The sequence below is a fragment of the Bubalus kerabau genome, unplaced genomic scaffold (assembly GCF_029407905.1).
Source record: "Bubalus kerabau isolate K-KA32 ecotype Philippines breed swamp buffalo unplaced genomic scaffold, PCC_UOA_SB_1v2 scaffold_70, whole genome shotgun sequence".
NCBI classification, from domain to species: Eukaryota; Metazoa; Chordata; class Mammalia; order Artiodactyla; family Bovidae; genus Bubalus; species Bubalus kerabau.
In genome coordinates, this window is record NW_026577924.1 from 268,978 (window position 1) to 287,203 (window position 18,226).

General features: G+C 44.4%; 1 long non-coding RNA gene and 1 pseudogene across 1 annotated transcript; one reads left to right on the plus strand and one right to left on the minus strand.

Annotated features, from left to right (window-relative positions):
* Positions 1 to 5,606: 5,606 nt before the first annotated feature.
* LOC129641026 (uncharacterized) lies at positions 5,607 to 10,427 on the minus strand. Its single transcript, XR_008709048.1, has 3 exons — positions 10,261 to 10,427; positions 8,430 to 8,567; positions 5,607 to 8,163 (listed from the first exon to the last, which is right to left on the minus strand). It is a non-coding gene; the product is annotated as an uncharacterized LOC129641026 (long non-coding RNA).
* LOC129641085 (uncharacterized) lies at positions 9,987 to 10,106 on the plus strand (annotated as a pseudogene).
* Positions 10,428 to 18,226: the final 7,799 nt, after the last annotated feature.

An 18,226-nucleotide genomic window follows, 5' to 3' on the forward strand; every position in this document is an offset into this window, starting at 1 on the left:
AAATTGCCAACATCTGCTGGATCATGGAAAAAGCAAGAGAGTTCCAGAAAAACATCTATTTCTGCTTTATTGACGATGCCAAAGCCTTTGACTGCATGGATCACAATAAACTGTATAAAATTCTGAAAGAGATGGGAATACCAGAACACCTGACCTGCCTCTTGAGAAATCTGTATGCAGGTCAGGAAGCAACAGTTAGAACTGGACATGGGAAAACAGACTGGGTCCAAATAGGAAAAGGAGTTCGTCAAGGCTGTATATTGTCACCCTGCTTATTTAATTTCTATGCAGAATACATCATGAGAAACGCTGGACTGGAAGAAACACAAGCTGGAATCAAGATTGCCGGGATAATATCAATAACCTCAGATATGCAGATGACACCACCCTTATGGCAGAAAGTGAAGAGGAACTCAAAAGCCTCTTGATAAAAGTGAAAGTGGAGAGTGAAAAACTTGGCTTAAAGCTTGACACGCAGAAAACGAAGATCACGGCATCTGGTCCCATCGCTTCATGGGAACTAGATGGGGAAATAGTGGAAACAGTATCAGACTTTATTTTGGGGGGCTCCAAAATCACTGCAGATGGTGACTGCAGCCATGAAATTAAAAGACGCTTACTCCTTGGAAGAAAAGTTATGAACAACCTAGATAGCATATTCAAAAGCAGAGACATTACTTTGCCAACAAAGGTCCGTCTAGTCAAGGCTATGGTTTTTCCTGTAGTCATGTATGGATGTGAGAGTTGGACCATGAAGAAGGCTGAGCACCGAAGAACTGATGCTTTTGAACTGTGGTGTTGGAGAAGACTCCTGAGAGTCCCTTGGACTGCAAGGAGATGCAACCAGTCCATTCTGAAGGAGATCAGCCCTGGGATTTCTTTGGAAGGAATGATGCTGAAGCTGAAGCTCCAGTACTTTGGCCACCTCATGCAAAGAGTTGACTCTTTGGAAAAGACCCTGATGCTGGGAGGGATTGGGGGCAAGAGGAGAAGGGGACGACAGAGGATGAGATGGCTGGATGGCATCACTGACTCGATGGACGTGAGTCTGAGTGAAGTCCAGGAGTTGGTGATGGAGAGGGAGGCCTGGCGTGCTGCGATTCATGGGGTCACGAAGAGTCGGACACGACTGAGCGACTGAACTGAACTGAACTGACATAACATAAGAAATCCCCACATAATAGGAATTAAACTCAATATATGAGTTTTCTCATACAGTGTGATTTACTAGCGAAAAGCAACCACCACCCCACAACCTGAACTGCTCATGAATCCAGACTGAATGAGGCAGGCAGAATAATGTCTTATTTTAAGCCTCATTCCGAGAGAGAGAGATTTGTATGAATGATGTCTCTGTGAAATGAAGCAATATATTCTGGCCTCTTTATTTCCTAGTACTTGTATTTATTAACAGGAGAGATAAGAATGGCATATATTGTAAGCATCTTTTTAAAAAATTCCTCACCCAAAATATCTGGTATTAAACTCCGTAGTTCATGGCTGAAGGTCATGGATTATGGTTTCTGCTTAATTTACACATGAAGGCAGAGCTGAGGTCTCTATGGAAGGCTGTTAAACACTATAAGCAAACACAGAGATGGGGATATTGAAAAATATCAGTTATTACCAGATATTCGCAACTATCTGGGAAGACGAATGGATGATCTTTATGAAAATGTAACTCCAAACAACTGATCCACTTGAGGAGATAATTCAATTGGGAAATTAAGTAAGATTTGGTTGATTTACATTATTTACAACATATTCATTCAGTTACTTTGATAACTTCTGCCTCCTTAAGATTATTATTTACAATTCTGAAACACCATTCTTTTTTGACATTTAAATATTCAGCAAAATATGCAAAATAATATTTGCAAAGTATCTTGCAAGTACAAAAATAAGACACATACATATTCAGTTCAGTTCAGGCCCTCAGTTGTGTCTGACTCTTTGAGACCCCATGTACTGCAGCACACCAGGCCTCCCCGTCCCGTCACCAACTCCCAGAGTCCACCCAAACCCATGTCCATTGAGTCAGGGATGCCATCCAGCCATCTCATCCTCTGTTGTCCCCTTCTCCTCCTCCCCTCAACCTTTCCAAGCATCAGGGTCTTTTCAAATGCGTCAGCTCTTCTCATCAGGTGGCCAAAGTGTTGGAGTTTTAGCTTCAACATCAGTCCTTCCAATGGACACCCAGGACTGATCTCCTTTAGGATGGACTGGTTGGATCTCCTTGCAGTCCAAGGGACTCTCAAGAGTCTTCTCCAACACCACAGTTCAAAAGCATCAATCCTTCGGCCCTCAGCTTTCTTTATAGTCCAACTCTCACATCCATACATGACTGCTGGAAAAACTATAGCTTTGACTAGACAGATCTTTGTTGCTCGTAAAGTAATGCTCAAAATTCTCCAAGCCAGGCTTCAGCAATACATGCGCCATGAACTTCCAGATGTTCAAGCTGGTTTTAGAAAAGGCAGAGGAACCAGAGATCAAATTGCCAACACCTGCTGGATCATCGAAAAAGCAAGAGAGTTCCAGAAAAACATCTATTTCTGCTTTATTGACTATGCCATAGCCTTTGACTGTGTGGGTCACAATAAACTGTGGAAAATTCTGAAGGAGACACACACATAATATAGCCAAATATTAATATGGCCTATCTTTGTGTGGAGAACAGTTAACAACATTTTTATGACATAGTAATAATATGATTCTTTAAAATCCATCATCTGTCCTATTAATTCTACAAAATATTACATTATTTGAGAGAGAAACATTAGAAAATATCCTATTACCTAAAATAAATCTATAGTATTAAATATAGTTTAACTCATTATATAGAATACAAATCTATACTATTAATAGTTACATTTTATATCCAAAACTATGCACATTTTCATAAGAAAATGCAGCAATCTTAAAAATGTATTTCAAACAAAATGTATACTTTGCCCTAGAAAATCATGAAAATCCTATAGGTATGGATGTATACACATTAGACTTCCCTGGTAGCTCAACTGGTAAAGAATCCACCTGCAATGCAGGAGACCCCTGGTTGATTCCTGGGTCGGGAAAATCCCCTGGGGAAGAGATAGGCTACCCACTCCAGTATACTTGGGCTTCCCTGATGGCTCAGTTGGTAAAGAGTCTGCCTGCAATGTGGGAGACCTGGGTTCAGTCCCTGGCTTGGGAAGATCCCCTGGAGGAGAACATGGCAACCCACTCCGATATTTGTGCCTGGAGAATCCCCATGGACAGAGAAGCCTGGTGGGCTACAGTCCATGTGGCCACAGAGTCAGAAACACCTAAGCACAGCAGCAGAATATATATATATATATATTCCCATCACTGAGTCTGATCTATATTTTGTCAAATATTATTTTAGGATTATTCTACACTTGAATTTAGATAGTAAGTGAAAGTCTTTTACTTTGAGATAAATCATCTGTTTTGAGGAACTAAAGGATTTATATTTTCTTCTTTTTTGTAGCAAAGTCAGTTGTAGTTTATTTATTCCTTGATCATGTATACTTAATGTCAAACCCAGTTCAAATAGCATGAGTTTGTGTGTATATATATACATATATATATATATATATACACACACACATACACATATATTTCCCCCAATACTTACAATGTTACTTCACAAACAGATCACACAGTGACTTGCTTTTCAGACTGTAAGACTTGCCATGTCGACTATAAGGATGGACTTTACACTATGTTGTATTTAGATCTATATATTCTTTTCACTTAAGTAAAATAATAGCAGTTGACAAATACACACAAAAAAATCTCTAGGTACTTGATTAAAAGAAATCTAGAGTTGTAGGATACGAGGCTAGGTATATAGTTCTGAAAGGAGTTTGCAGTATGTGATTGTTCTTATTTTCCTATAACTGCCTTTTTGTTTTTGTTTAGTCGCTGAATCATGTCCAGCTGTTTTGCATCCCCATGGGCTGGAGCCCACCAGATTCCTCTCTCCATGGGATTTCCCAGGCAAAAACACTGGAGTGGGTAGCCATTTCCTTCTCCAGAGGATCTTCCTGGCCCAAGGATTGAACATGTGTCTCCTGCATTAGCAGGTGGATTCTTTAACTGTCTTTTACCTTGTAACATATTATTACCTTTTATACCTTGAGGCCAAGTATTTTGAGAGCGAAGTCTCCCCCAGGTTTAGCCTTCAATACAGGCAGGATCACTCTCCCTCCAGATTTTTCAGTGTGTTTTTACTCTGTAAAAAGTTTCCTTTTCTTTTTTTTTAAACAAAGGGGATTATTAGTGAAAAGTGAAATCAAGGAAAACGCATTGAGAGGAAAATAAAGAAGGAACCACTGAAGGCAAGCTGTTGTTGGAGGCTTGGCTTTTACACATTCTGCCTGATGTTCCCATTAGCAGGAGAGACTCAGCAACAGAGGGAGTGATGAGAAGACAGTCACTGGCGTCAGAGATGAATGACCTTCAGATCATTAAGCTCCTTTCCCAGAACCTTTTATTGCACCAAACTCTTCTTATGGAATTTTTCATCTCCATGTTTCTAAGTGTGTAGATAAGCGGGTTGAGCATGGGGACAATAATTGTGTAGAAGAGCATAAACACTTTATCCTCTGGTAATGTTGTGGCAGGTCTAATGTAAACAAAGATGACAGGTGTGAAAAAGAGGATCACGGACTGTGATGTGGGAACTACAGGTGGAAAGTGCTTTATGGTGGCTTTCTGCAGAATATGTGCACACATTATACAGAATCAAAATGTAGGAGGCCATCAAAACCACAAAGAGCACCAGTCCCATCAAGCCAGAATTGGCAATGACAAAAAAGCCAATTTTGTGTGTATCAGTGCAGGCTAGTTTCAACAAAAGATATGCATCACAGAAATAGTGGTCTGTTTCACTGGGGCCACAGAAAGGTAAAACAATCGCAAGAAGAAAGAGACCAAGAGAATGAAGACGTCCACCTGCACACGACGCTATGAGAATTGAGTGATGTTTTTGCCTGTTCATGGTGATGGCGTCGTGGAGAGGTTTGCTGATGACCACATAGCAGTCACAGGCCATCCCTGTGAGGGTGAAGACCTCATTCCCCCCTCCCCAAAGAAGTGGGTGGTGAAAAGCTGTGTCATGCACTTTTTATAGGAAATGGCCTTTTTCTCCATCAGTAAGTCAGTCATGAGCTTGGATGTCACAGTGGAGGTGTAGAAGAGATCTGAGAGTGCAAGGCAGTTAAGGAAGAAGCACATGGGCTGGGTGATTAGCTGACTGCATGTAATAGAAATCACAATGATCAAATTCCCCAACCAAATAGCCAGGTAACAGAATAAGAAAAATAAAAAGCAGAGGATCTGGACTTTCTTGTCCATAGAAAGTTCTAAGAGGATAAATTCAGTAACATTATTTCTATCTTCCATGATCTGATGTTCAAGAAAGTTATCTGAAATGACAAAACCAATGAAACGAATCATTGATGAGAAAATGGAAACCTAATATCTACTTTAAATGGCACCAATGTGCCGGTGCTAGACGGCAAAGTCGATCAGGTCCCGAGAACGTGCACGGCGGGGCTGAGAAAAGAAACGAAAGCAAGAGAAATCTCCAACAAAGATGGGGTCGAGAGGTTCAGACACGTCTTCACGAAGGGACGCAGTCTGACACCAACTTTATTCAGCATCTCATATTTACACAGAAGAGCGTGAGAAAGACAAGACAGTTAACATTTTCTTTGTTTGACCTACACATCTTACAAACAGTCACAAGAAATCTTGAGAGCATGGGAATGGCACCCTGTTATTATTTCTTACACCAGATAATATTTCTCTGTGCGTGAGAAGTTTGCACAGAACTCCAGGTGCCTGCAGTAAATAAGCGCCTAATCTCTGGGGTGGCGGGACAGAGAGCTATGTTTGCAAGCAAACCCTCAAGGACTGAAGCAGCTCCCAGAGCTGTGTCCTTCGGACAAAGGACCCCGTTCTGACGGGCAGCTCCCCGCACCAATGCCTTTTAAAGACAAGTTCTTTTGAGACCCACTGAAATCATTTTCATTTAATACGAGTCTTTTGAATATCTAGTACTAATATTCCTCGAAGAGCTAAGAATACAGTGATAAATTAGACAAAGTTCCAGTTTTTATATAATTTAAATTATTTTGTGAGGAAGCCAGGAATTATATTTATCAAGAATTTTTAAAAAAGAGATAATCTTAATAGTGTTAAGTAGGGCGACATATAATGTGCCGATTTAGGATGTAAAATAGAGGCAACTATAGAATTTGCTTGATTAAGTGGTTTCTAATGAAGTCACAAAATTGGTGTAGGGTGTGTGGGTGGGTTTTGCAGTGCTGGCACAGAGTCAATGTTAAATAAATATCAATTAAATAAAAATCTGGAAAGTGAACAATGTGCTATAATTTTGAAGGAATAATACAATACAGAATCATCCTTTAGTCAGGTAATTCATGATAAAACTGAAGAACAAATCATTTTTATGAGTGGACTCATGATCCTTTTTGACTGTTAAGTTAGTTAAGTTGCTCAGTAGTATCTGACTCTTCGCGACCCAGTGGACTGTAGCCCACCAGGCTCCTCCATCCATGGGATTCTCCAGGCAAGAATACTGGAGTGGGTTGCCATTTCCTTCTCCAGGGGATCTTTCTGACTCAGGGATCAAACCCAGGTCTTCTGCATTGCAGGCAGATGCTTTAACCTCTGAGCCACCAGGGAAGCCCTTTTGACTTTTAAGAGGAAATAATTCCTTCATGTGAAATACTCCATGAAACTTTCATATTTCTTAAACAATATTTGTAGCATCTCTAGGTTAATATATTGACAACTATGCTTTTCCTGTTTGTCTATATTTCTCTTGCAAGATTATTTCCTCTTTCAAAATCAATTAACATTCAGAAGTTATTTGAGTTACATCTTATCAGACTGTAATTATACTTGCCTAGTTTGGAAATCATATACTGAGAAATGGGCTCCTCTAATTCCAAAATAGTTCCCCCCAAACACAATACAATAAACAAGATGTAGCACTCCTTCCCTTAATTTCTTAGAGAATTCACCCACACAATCTGCATGTGGAGTAGAGTTCCCTTTGGTCCACATCTTCTCTAGCATTCGTTATTGACAGACTTTGCAATGAGGACTATTCGAACTCGTGGAAGTGGTCCCTCCTTGTAACTTGGAGTTGAGTCGCTCCAAACATTAGTGTTATGGAGCAAGATGACATTTTGGAAATGCAGAGAAATTCTATCATCTCCCTGCCCCAACTGCTCTTGTATTTTCCCATCATATTGAATATATGATCACATCCCTTCATGCTTGTTCCCCACGTTAGTCTCTGATGTCTTTTAACTGGAATGCCCTCTGTACTCTTTGGCTTCCATCCCATAGGGCATTTTTCATTTCTTGAATGTTCTAAGTTTCCCTGGTCACATAGCCTTCCAAGATGCTATTTTCCCTGCCTGAAATTCGTCCTGCATCTTAACCCTGGTTTACGTAGGTTCAACCTATGGAACTCAACTCAATTGTTACTCTGAAAAGCCTTCCCTGACACCCAGGTTTTGGTGAGACAAGAGGCCCCTCGATAAGTTATCAAAGGACCTGCCTGTGATGTATCATTAGATTCGTCTCAGTGAAAGCAGGAACTCTGTGTCTTCTTCTCTCCGCCTTCTAGTTCCAGAAACTTATTACATGCCTCCCAGCTCATCGTAGGTGCTCAGGATTTACTTAGTGTGTGAAAGACAGAAAAGTTCTTGGAAGCCTCAAGGTGTCACTTGGCTCGGCACTTTTGATCTCTTTGTATATTTGGCGATTCAATTCTTTATTTCCTGGGTTGATGTGTACACTATAATCAAGGCACAATCTAAGGCACTAAGACATATCCATAAATATAGGTTCTTGCTTTCAAGGAACTCGTACAGCAGATTTCTACAATTTAGGGCTTCTCAAAAGCTCTACAAGAACGTGAACGTTGAGTATGATCCATTTTCACTTCAAAGAAAGATATTTTGATTTCCATAGCAAAGGTGGAGACCTTCCAACGTTTAGTCCAATACTTATACCTTGACCATTTCAAGCAAGTCTTGTGGTTCGTTCTGGAGGTGTGTGGCTCTTGCAGAAATGTGAAGATCTTCCATCGTCCTCGGACTTTGGTGTCATTTGCTATCATAAAGAAAGATTCCAGATATAGGTTCCAGACCACCACCACACACAGTCAGTAGCCAAAGGAGTGGACTCCAGGAATATGCGTTGTTAACCAGCATCACCGTTAATATTGCTGCTGCACACTCAATGCAGTAGCCAGGGCCTGGATTGTCCACTGGGTCTCATGTGGAATGGAAAGAAGGGCTTCCCCCCCCCCAAATATCCACCCCACTCTTGACAGCCTTGTGACTAGAAACGGGCCCCGAAACAAGAATCAGACAAACCAGATAAGCCCAGATGGTAGTCCATGAGTTGAAGGAACTAAGCAGCTGGTTGGGATGGCGCCAAGGGGAAAGGTTGCTCTTTTTGTCTCCCGCTCTACTCCTTTCTTCCTGGACGCCTTAGGGGTTCATCATGGAGATCTGAAATAAAGTTCACCAAAGCCATATGTGTTGAATCAAGATTTTGCATTTCACCATCTCTCAAAAACGAAGAGTGCTTAACCTGCACAGGTTTCTTTCAAAAAAGTCAATTGCTTTTCAATTCTGGGGTTTCTCTCTTGCCTTGTTCAAGTAGCCTTAAGAGTAAAAATCAACGAAAACTAAAGAAAGATTCCAAGATACCAACAAAGGACACCTTCTGTTTCTTCAATCATCTTTCCACTTAGTAGCACACGAGCTCTTTTCTTTGTATTTTGCCTAGGGAATTCGCAATGTGCTGGTTCAGATGGCAAGGCATCCACCCGCAGGAGACTCGGGTTTGATCCCTGGGTCGGGAAGATCCCCTGGAGAAGGAAATGGCAACCCACTCCAGTATTCTCGCCTGGGAAATGCCACGGACAGAGGAGCCTGATGGGCCGCACTCCATGGCTCCTATAAAAGTTGGGCTCAACCCAGCAACTACGAACAGAAGAATTTCCAAAGACCACACTCAAGTGTGTGTGTGTGTGTGTGTGTGTGTGTGTGTGTGTGTGTCTGTATCTCCCTCTCGCCGTCTTGGAGTCTGTGTCGGAAGCTTCATGGATTTCTGCCTCTGTCTCTCCCGACAGCCGTCCGCCGGGCCTTTGGTCTGGCCCCGGCCTCTCCCAGGTGCTATGGCTCTGGCTGAGGAGCTCGCGCAGGCCAGCTGTCTCCCATGGCGTGGGTGCGTGCGAGTGTGTGTGTCTGTCTGTGTGCCTGCCTGTGGTTCGTCTGCTCTCTCAGGAAGGTCGGGTGCTTGGCGGGCGGCGTGGGGACAAGGGGGGCGCCTCGGTAGGGCAAAGGGGCGGGGCTGAGGCGCTCCGGTCGACCGCGCCTCCGTGGCTCCCGGTGGGTTTGGGCAGCGGGCAGGTGCCGGGCAAGTTGGGCGCTCAAGATTCGCTGCGCCTAGGCCCGCAGGAGGTTCAGAGGCCCCCGGGCCGCGGGGATCGGGAGGCGGCGGGCCCCTAAGACCGACACCTCCGGGGTCGCGCGGCCCTGAGCAGCGAACGGGATGGGGGGGGAGGCCCCGCTCAGCCAGCGCGGCCGGGTCTGGAGTGGCCGGGGGTGGGAGGGCGCCGAGACCTCCGCACCCCTCAGCCCACCCCCCAGGCCCCGCGCGCACGCACGCACGCCCTCCCGGTCACTGGGGGGTCCTGGAAGCCCATCGGGCCCCCGGGCCCGGCCAGGCGGTTGCTGGTCTGGTGTTGGCGGTGTTCGGGGGCCGGGCCGGCGTCAGCAGGCTGGAGTGCGGTCGCGGGTCGTGCGGCTCAAGTACAGCACGGCCCCCGGAGGAGAGGGGCGGCCCGTTGGCCCGACCTGCAGGTCAGAGCGAAAGGGAGGCGAAGCGCAAGGCTCTTAGGGCGCCCCGCGGCGGCCCCGTCCGTCTCCGGCCCTACCGGCCTGAAGGCGCCCGATCTCGTCTGATCTCGGAAGCTAAGCAGGGTCGGGCCTGTTTAGTATCTTGGATGGGAGACCACCTGGGAATTCCGGGTGCTGGAGGCTTTTTTGCCTACCAGAAGAGGTCCTTTAGCCCCCGCCCCGCGTCCCAATTCTTGGACCCACACCCCCCTCGCCCCCCCGCCACCCCCGCAGCCCCAGCCCCTCCCGGGGCGGGGGGAGTGAGTGGGTGGCCGGGGCCCCGACTCCCGCTGCAGACCTGGGTTGCCTCCCCGCGGCCCGCGAGCCCCTCCGCATTCGCATTCGGCTTTCAGGAAACCAGACGACCGGCCGTCCCGTCTCCCTCTGGGGCTCCTTTGGCTTGCCTCAGGCAATCCCGGGGCTTGCACCGACTCCAGCCAGAGCCCCAGCCCCCGCCCCACCCCCAGCCTCGCAGGCGATCGCGCATGCGCATGCGAGCGCGCGCACAGATCGATGTGCCCAAACGGGGCATCTGGCTTGTTGGCTTGGACTGGGGGTGGATCTATGCCTGGGAGTGGGACTGCTGAACCATAGGCTACTTCTACTTTTAGTTCCTTCGCGAACCTCCATACTCTTTTCCATCCCGGCTGTACCAACTCCCATTCCTACTCAGCGTGGAGGAGAGTTCCCTTTGCTCCACAGCTTCTCCAGCATCTGCTGTGGACAGACATTGCAATGAGGCCCAGTCGGACTCGGGCGAAGTGGTCCCTCCTTGGCGTTTGGAGTTGAGTCTCTCCAATCATTAGTGACGTGGAGCAAGATGACCGTTTGGAAATGCAGATGCAATTCTGTCACCATCCTGCTCCAACGGCTCTTGTATTTTCCCACCATATTGAAAATATGACCAATTCCCTTCATGCTTGCTCCTCACGTTCTTCTCGGATGTCTTTTCCCTGGAGATTATTTAGTATAGCTGATCTGGAACCCTTGTTTTTTAATTCTCAGCATTACTGTTCTTTGCTCGCTTTTACTTATATTTGTTTTTTAAATGCTTAAATATTGCAGTGTATAGGGTAAAAAAAAAAACAAAACCTCTCTCTTCCAACAGACTTCCCTCCCACTCTTCCATGTTGTCCAACATTTTAGGGGAAACCACTATTGATAGTTGGGCTTCTCTGGTGGCTCAACCGGTAAAGAACCCACCTGCTGATGCAGGAGACATAAAGAGACGTGGGTTTAATCCCTGGGATGGGAAGATTCCCTGGAGGAGGGCATGGCGACCCACTCTAATATTCTTGCCTGGAAAATTCCACGGACAGAGGAGCCTGGAGGCCTACAGTCTGTGGAGTTGCAAAGAGTCAGACAAGACTGGGCACTTGTGCACTCACTATTATCAGTTTGCTGTATACATATGCAAATTCCATGTGTGTGTCTTAAGTACTGATACATTCATTCACATACATATGGGTATATACACGGTCCAAGATTTTTTAAATTTGTATTATATTTAATTTTTATTGAATTATAATTGACATACAATATAATGTTAGTTTCAGGTGTACAACATAGTGATTTGACAGTTTTTTAATTTTAATTATTTTTTTATTGAAGGATTTTGCTTGACAGAATTTTGTTGTTTTCTATCAAACCTCAACATGAATCAGCCATAGGTATGCATATATCCCCTCCCTTTGGAACCTCCCTCCCCTCTCTCTTGGAGAAGGCGATGGCACCCCACTCCAGTACTCTTGCCTGGAGAATCCCATGGACGGAGGAGCCTGGTAGGCTGCAGTCCATGGGGTCGCGAAGAGTCGAACACGACTGAGCGACTTCACTTTCACTTTTCACTTGCATGCATTGGAGAAGGAAATGGCAACCCACTCCAGTGTTCTTGCCTGGAGAATCCCAGGGACCGGGGAGCCTGTTGGGCTGCCGTCTATGGGGTCGCACAGAGTCGGACACGACTGAAGTGACTTGGCAGCCCCTCTCTCTCCCCACCCCACCCCTCTAGGTTGATACAGTGCCCCTGTGTGAGTTTCCTGAGCCATGCAGCAAATTCCCATTGCCTATCTATTTTACATATGGCAGGCTAAGATTTTTGAAAATAGTTTTACTCCAAACTAGAACCTAACTGAACCAAACTAAAAATGGCGGGGGAGGGTGATAAAATGGGAGTTCTGAACAACAAAATAAATATCATTTCTAATAGAAATTGTTATTTCTCTTATCATTGCTCATCTAGAAATAATCATGAAATTTTTAAACATTTTTATTTATTTGACTGCACTGGGTCTTAGTTGTGCCATGTGGGTTCTTTAGCTGCAGCATGCAAACTCTTGCGGCATGTGGGATCTAGTTTCCTGAACGCAGATGGAACCCAGCCCCCTGCATTGGGAACACAGACTGAGCCACTGGGCCACCAGGGAATTCCCTAGAAATTCTCATAAAATTTGACAAAAGCTTTTCAGGCTTCCCAGGTGGAGCCAGTGTTAAAGAACTCACCTGCTGGGACTTCCCTGGTGGTCCAGGGGCTAAGACTCCATGCTCCCAATGCAGGGGGCCTGGGTTTGATTTCTGGTCAGGGAACTAGATCCCACATGCTTCAACTAAGGGTTCACATGCTTCAACAAAATTGCAACCAAATAAATTAAAAAAAGAAAACTCACTTGCTAATGCAGGTGATATAAAGGACACTGGGTTCGATCCGTGGGTCATGAAGATCCCTTGGAGGAGGTCATGGCAACCTACTCCAGTATTCTTGCCTGGAGAATCCCACAGACAGAGGAGCCTGGCCAGCTATAGTCCATGGGGTCTCCAAGAGTCGGACATGACTCGGTGACTAACACACATGAAGGGGTCCTCAGTGCTATGCATGGTGGGTAGGGTGGAATTTATTCTTTGGAACAGTCTGTTATCTCTTGCTTCATAGGATTAGTTTGGTACTTTAGAAAGATCATTCTGGGACCAGAATAGAGGATGGATTAGAGACAGTGAAACCAGCTGAGGGGTTACTGCAATGTGCCAGGCAAAGGGGGGTGAGTGTGTGAACTGAGAACGTGGAGCTGGATGTGCACAAGTCAAAGGAGAAAAGGGGTCTGGATGAAGAGACCTCGGAGGAAGACTCACAGAACCTAAAAACCAGTTGGATATGGAGGTGAAGGGGAGCTGGTAGACACTCTTCCTTCTCATCTCCTAAATCTTTAAAAAATGTTTATTAATTTATTTGACTGTGCTGGGTCTTAGTTGCAGCACACAAGGTCTTTAGTTGCAGTATGTGGGATTGAATTTCCTGGCCAGTGATAGAACCTGGGCCCCAGCCCTGGGAGCAAAGAGTCTTAGCCACTGGACCACCAGGGAAGTCCCTAAGATCTTTCTTTCTAAGCAGGAACTTTGTATCTCTTGCCAACTCTGGCCAGGTAACTGGGGCTCAATTAAAGTTTTCTTTATTTTTGTTCTAAATGTATTTCAGTTTTTTTCAATTAAAATTTTTGAAGAAATCCTTCATTTTGTTTTTTGGTTTTTGTTTTTTTTTTTTTTTTTATCCACTATACAATCCTAAGCAATTCCTGTTCATGTTTTGATTACCAAAATTTTAATGCTTTTTTTCCCTTCAAAGTATGATTTCAACTAATACAATAGTTCTTATTACTCACCCGGTCATTCAAAAGCTGATGGTTTAGGGGTGTCCAGGTACTCATCTTTGTCTGCATTTTGGGACCATTTGTGTTTTTTGGAGGTGGAAATGCCATCATGAAATAACTGAATATTCTTCGGTAAGAAAAACTATGTCTTCAGAAGAAATGAATCATACAATCTTCAGAATACTAAAAATACTAATACCATATAATCTTTTTCAGTACACTGGGACAGGGACTAGCGGGAGAGTGACATTTACTGGGAGTATTTTATATGTCAGGCACTTAACAGGTTTGTTCAGTTAAACCCATAACAATATGGTAAGGTGGTGGGTTTTAGCTTATTTTACAGATGAAGAAAATGAGGCTCACTTTGCTTTGCCCAGAGTTATACAGACAGTAGGTGGTGAAACAGAGAATCAGACCCAGGTCTGTTTAACTCTGTTTGATTTTCATTGGACCAAGCGGGAAAAATCAGAATCACTCTTAGCTAAGAACACACCATATTGGTCAGAAAGAAGTATTTATAAAATCACTGTGCAATCTGATCTACTCCATTTTGTCCCTTGTGACCTCCTTCTTCCTCTGTTAACTTTCTGACATCTAGCTAACAAGGGCTCTAGCTTGCTACCATGTTTAAGAAGTAGAATAGTACAATGGACAAGGCCAAGAATTTATATATGGACAGATTTGGGTTTATTGAGAAAAATACACTGGGGAAAATATACAGTACACCCAGTACTGTATATGTCTGCCTTCATTTTTGTGGCCTCACGGCATGTGGGATCTCAGTTCTCCCACCGGAGATGAACTCACATCCCTTGTATTGGAAATGTTGAGTCTTAACCATGACTGCTGTTGTTCAGTCACTAAGTTGTGCCCAGCTCTTTGCAACTCCATGGACTGAAGTACACCAGGCTTCCCTGTCCTTCACTATCTCCAAGTTTGCTCAGACTCATGTCCATTGAGTTCGTGATGCCATCCAACCATCTCATCCTCTTTTGCCTCCCTTCTCCTCCTGCCTTCAATCTTTGCCAGCATCGGGGTCTTTTCCAAGGAGTCGGCTCTTTGCATCAGGTGGCCAAAGTTCTGGAGCTTCAGCTGCAGCATCAGTCCTCCCAATGAATATTCAGGGTTGATTTCCTTTAGGATGGACTCATTTGATCTCCTTGCTGTCCAAGGGAGTCTCAAAGGTCTTCTCCAGTACCACAATTAAAAGGCATCGATTCTTCAACGCTCAACCTTCTTTATGATCCAATTCTAACCATTGGACAGCCAGGGAAGTCCCTATGTATGTCTTCATTGGATTAAAGCACTCTAATTTCCACGAGGGATTACTTTTCCCTCAGTGTTTAGGGTCTGCTGGGTTGGTTAATCGAGGTGGCCTCCCCTTGCCCAGTCATAAGACTAAGCTAGGCCAGGTAACTGATGCTGGCTTATCCTTGCTTTACAGCCAAGGTGATCATTCAAAGTACCATAGATGCTCTGAGTAGACTGTTAAGCTGTTCTTAGACTCTTCTTGGAGGGGCTTCCTTGGTGGTGCTAGTGGTAAAGAATCTGCCTGCCAATTCTGGAGACAGAAGAGATGCAGGTTTGATCCCTGGGCCAGGAAGATCCCCTGGAGGAGGCCATGGCAGCCCACTCCAGTATTCTTGCCTGGAGAATCCCTGGGGCAGAGGACCCTGGTGGGCTATGGTCCACAGGGTCACAAAGAATCAGACACGACTGAAGCAACTTAGCATGCATGCATGTCCTTTCTTATCCATTTTGTGGGCCACCTGATAGCCTTCAATAAATTTCACCTACATTAGCTAGAAGACCCTTCTTGTAGGGGCATCCCTGGTGGCTCAGATGGTAAGGAATCTGCCTGCAGTGCGGGAGACCTGAATTCGATCCCTGGGTTGGGAAGAGTCCTTGGAGGAGGGCATGGCAACCCACTCCAGCATTCTCGGCTGGAGAATCCCCATGGACGGAGGAGCCTGGCGGGCGACAAAGAGTTGGAAACAACTGAGCGACTAAGCACACAGCACACACACATTAGCTAGAATCTATTTCTGTTGTTTGCAACCAAAACTTTTTACATTACACAGTTTGGATCCTGGCTCTAAAACTTACTAGCTTTGAAACTTTTTGCAAGTAGTCCCTCAGTCATGTCCGACTAACTCCATGGACTGCAGCATGCCAGGCTTCCCTGTCCTTTCCCATCTCCCGGAGGTTACTCAAACTCATGTCCATTGAGTCAGTTATGCCATCCAACCATCTCGTCCTCTGGCATCCCCTTCTCCTCCTGCCTTCAATCTTTCCCAGCATCAGGGTCTTTTCTAATGCGTGGGCTCTTCGCATCAAGGGGCCAAAGAATTGGAGCTTCAGCTTCAGCATCAGTCCTTCCAATGAATATTCAGAACTGATCTCCTTTAGGATTGACTTGGGCAGGTACACACTGCTATACTTAAAATGGATAACCAACAGGGACCCATGATATAGCACAAGGAACTGTGCTCAATGGCAGCCTGGCTGGGGGAGAATGGATACATGTATATGTATGGGTGAGACCCTTCATTGTTCATGTGAAACTACCACAACACTGTTAATTGGTTATACTCCAACACAAAATAAAAAGTTAAAAAAAAATAAAATAGCATCACCACAGACTTTCTTAGAACTTCCTGTTATTTCCAGAGTTCTTCAAAGCCTGTCCTTGAAGGGGGCACAACAAAATATTTTAAGGTAAAAAATATTTAAAGCAGATGGATGGCATTTTTCAGTATATAGCTTCAGTGTTTCTGTTTGTTTGTGCCTTCTTCCTCTCTGAAGGTATGTTTCAGATCCAAAGCAGTGGTGCTGAGTTGGAGCCTGCACAGGATTTGCCTGCCTGACCCAGGGCTCCAAAAAGTATAGCAACAAATATAAGACAATTTAAAAAAAGATTTCTTTTTATTTATTTATCTGGCTGAGCCAGGTCTTTGTTAGGGCATGTGGGATGTAGTTCCCTGACCAGGGATAGAACCCAGGTCCCCTGGACCACCAGGGAATTCACCCGGACAATATTTTGATCCACATGCCACAACTAAGACCTGGAACAGCCAAATAAATAAAAACAATTTTTTTTAATTAACCGTTAGTTTTGGACTTACAGAGGATTCCCCCAAATGCTAGATCTGAAATTTTGTGACTCTCACTTGACATGTAATATTCCCTCTCAGGTTTAAATTAGAGCTGAAGAGAAAGCCTCAGGGTTTTAAACCATAGATAATGTCTTCCTGCAGTTGCCTGCTGATACCACTCCACTGGAATAAGGGGAAATAAAGGAGGTTCAGATGAGCCCTCACATTCTTAGCTCCTAACAGCTAAGTTGCAAAGATGTAAGAAATGATTTCATTACAGTATTATTAATTGGCTGCTATAAAAATACACATGAGCAGGCAAATATATAAAGCATGGTCACTGAGTCTAGATCTGCTCAGTTAAAAATCACATATTTCCTTTTTTATTGCTATTTATTCATGGTTGATGTTTCTTCTATTTAAATTGATTGAAGTTGTGTGTACACAACAATTTTTATTTATCTGTTTAGGCTAAGCCACTCGGCTTGCAAAATCTTAGTCCCCAACCAGGGATTGACCCTGGTCCTCAGCAATGAACATACAGAGTCCTAACCTCTGGACTGCCAGGGAATTCCTTAAACCAATTGTTTTCCATCTTTTATTTTATTTTTTTCAGGCCTATAAAACTCTTTGAGGATATGATGAAAACTATGAATCTTCTCCCTAGAAAAATTCATATTAACATTGCTGCTGCTGCTGCTAAGTCACTTCAGTCGTGTCCAACTCTGTGTGATCCTACAGACGGCAGCCACCAGGCTCCCCCGTCCCTGGGATTCTCCAGGCAAGAACACTGGAGTGGGCTGCCATTTCCTTCTCCAATGCATGAAAGTGAAAAGTGAAAGGGAAGTCACTCAGTCATGTCCGACTCTTAGTGACCCCATGGACTGAAGCCTACCAAGCTCCTCCATCCATGGGATTTTCCAGGCAAAGTACTGGAGTGGGGTGCCATTGCCTTCTCCGCATATTAACATTACATTTTGCTTATACCAGGTTAAAACCTTCTGTTGTAAGCTCAGAAACTCTCTTTTCCCAGTTTGAGTAGAAAACAACCTGACTGATTCTAAGCACGATTTCTGATTAAGACAAAGTAGTTTTTCCAGGTCCTCCCTAAGGTTTTGCTGTTGTTTTTTTTTTTCCCTTCCTGGTTCTTCAGAGCTAGAAATCATTTGAATTAGGCTTTTTTTTCAAATCAATTTGAGTAAAGTTTGGTTTTCAGGAGATGGGCCTGGCTGAGCAAAAGAACCCTCTTGGTAATAGTCTTCCTAAAGCAGGCATATGGAGGTATCCTGCCCTGGTTTTTGTCATTATCCTTTTACAGTTTTTTTCCTCTGTCCACTCTAGAAGATGGGCAGTGTGCATATCTGCATGTCCACACTGGTTCACAGTATAGACCACTCAGACGCTTTCATACAACATACCAAAAAATTACAAGACAAAGCAAGTTGCCTTCCCTCCTTCTACATACAAACCTGGCTGTTGTTTTTTCATGACCTCTTTCCCCTTAATGGCTGTCCTTGCATGTTCC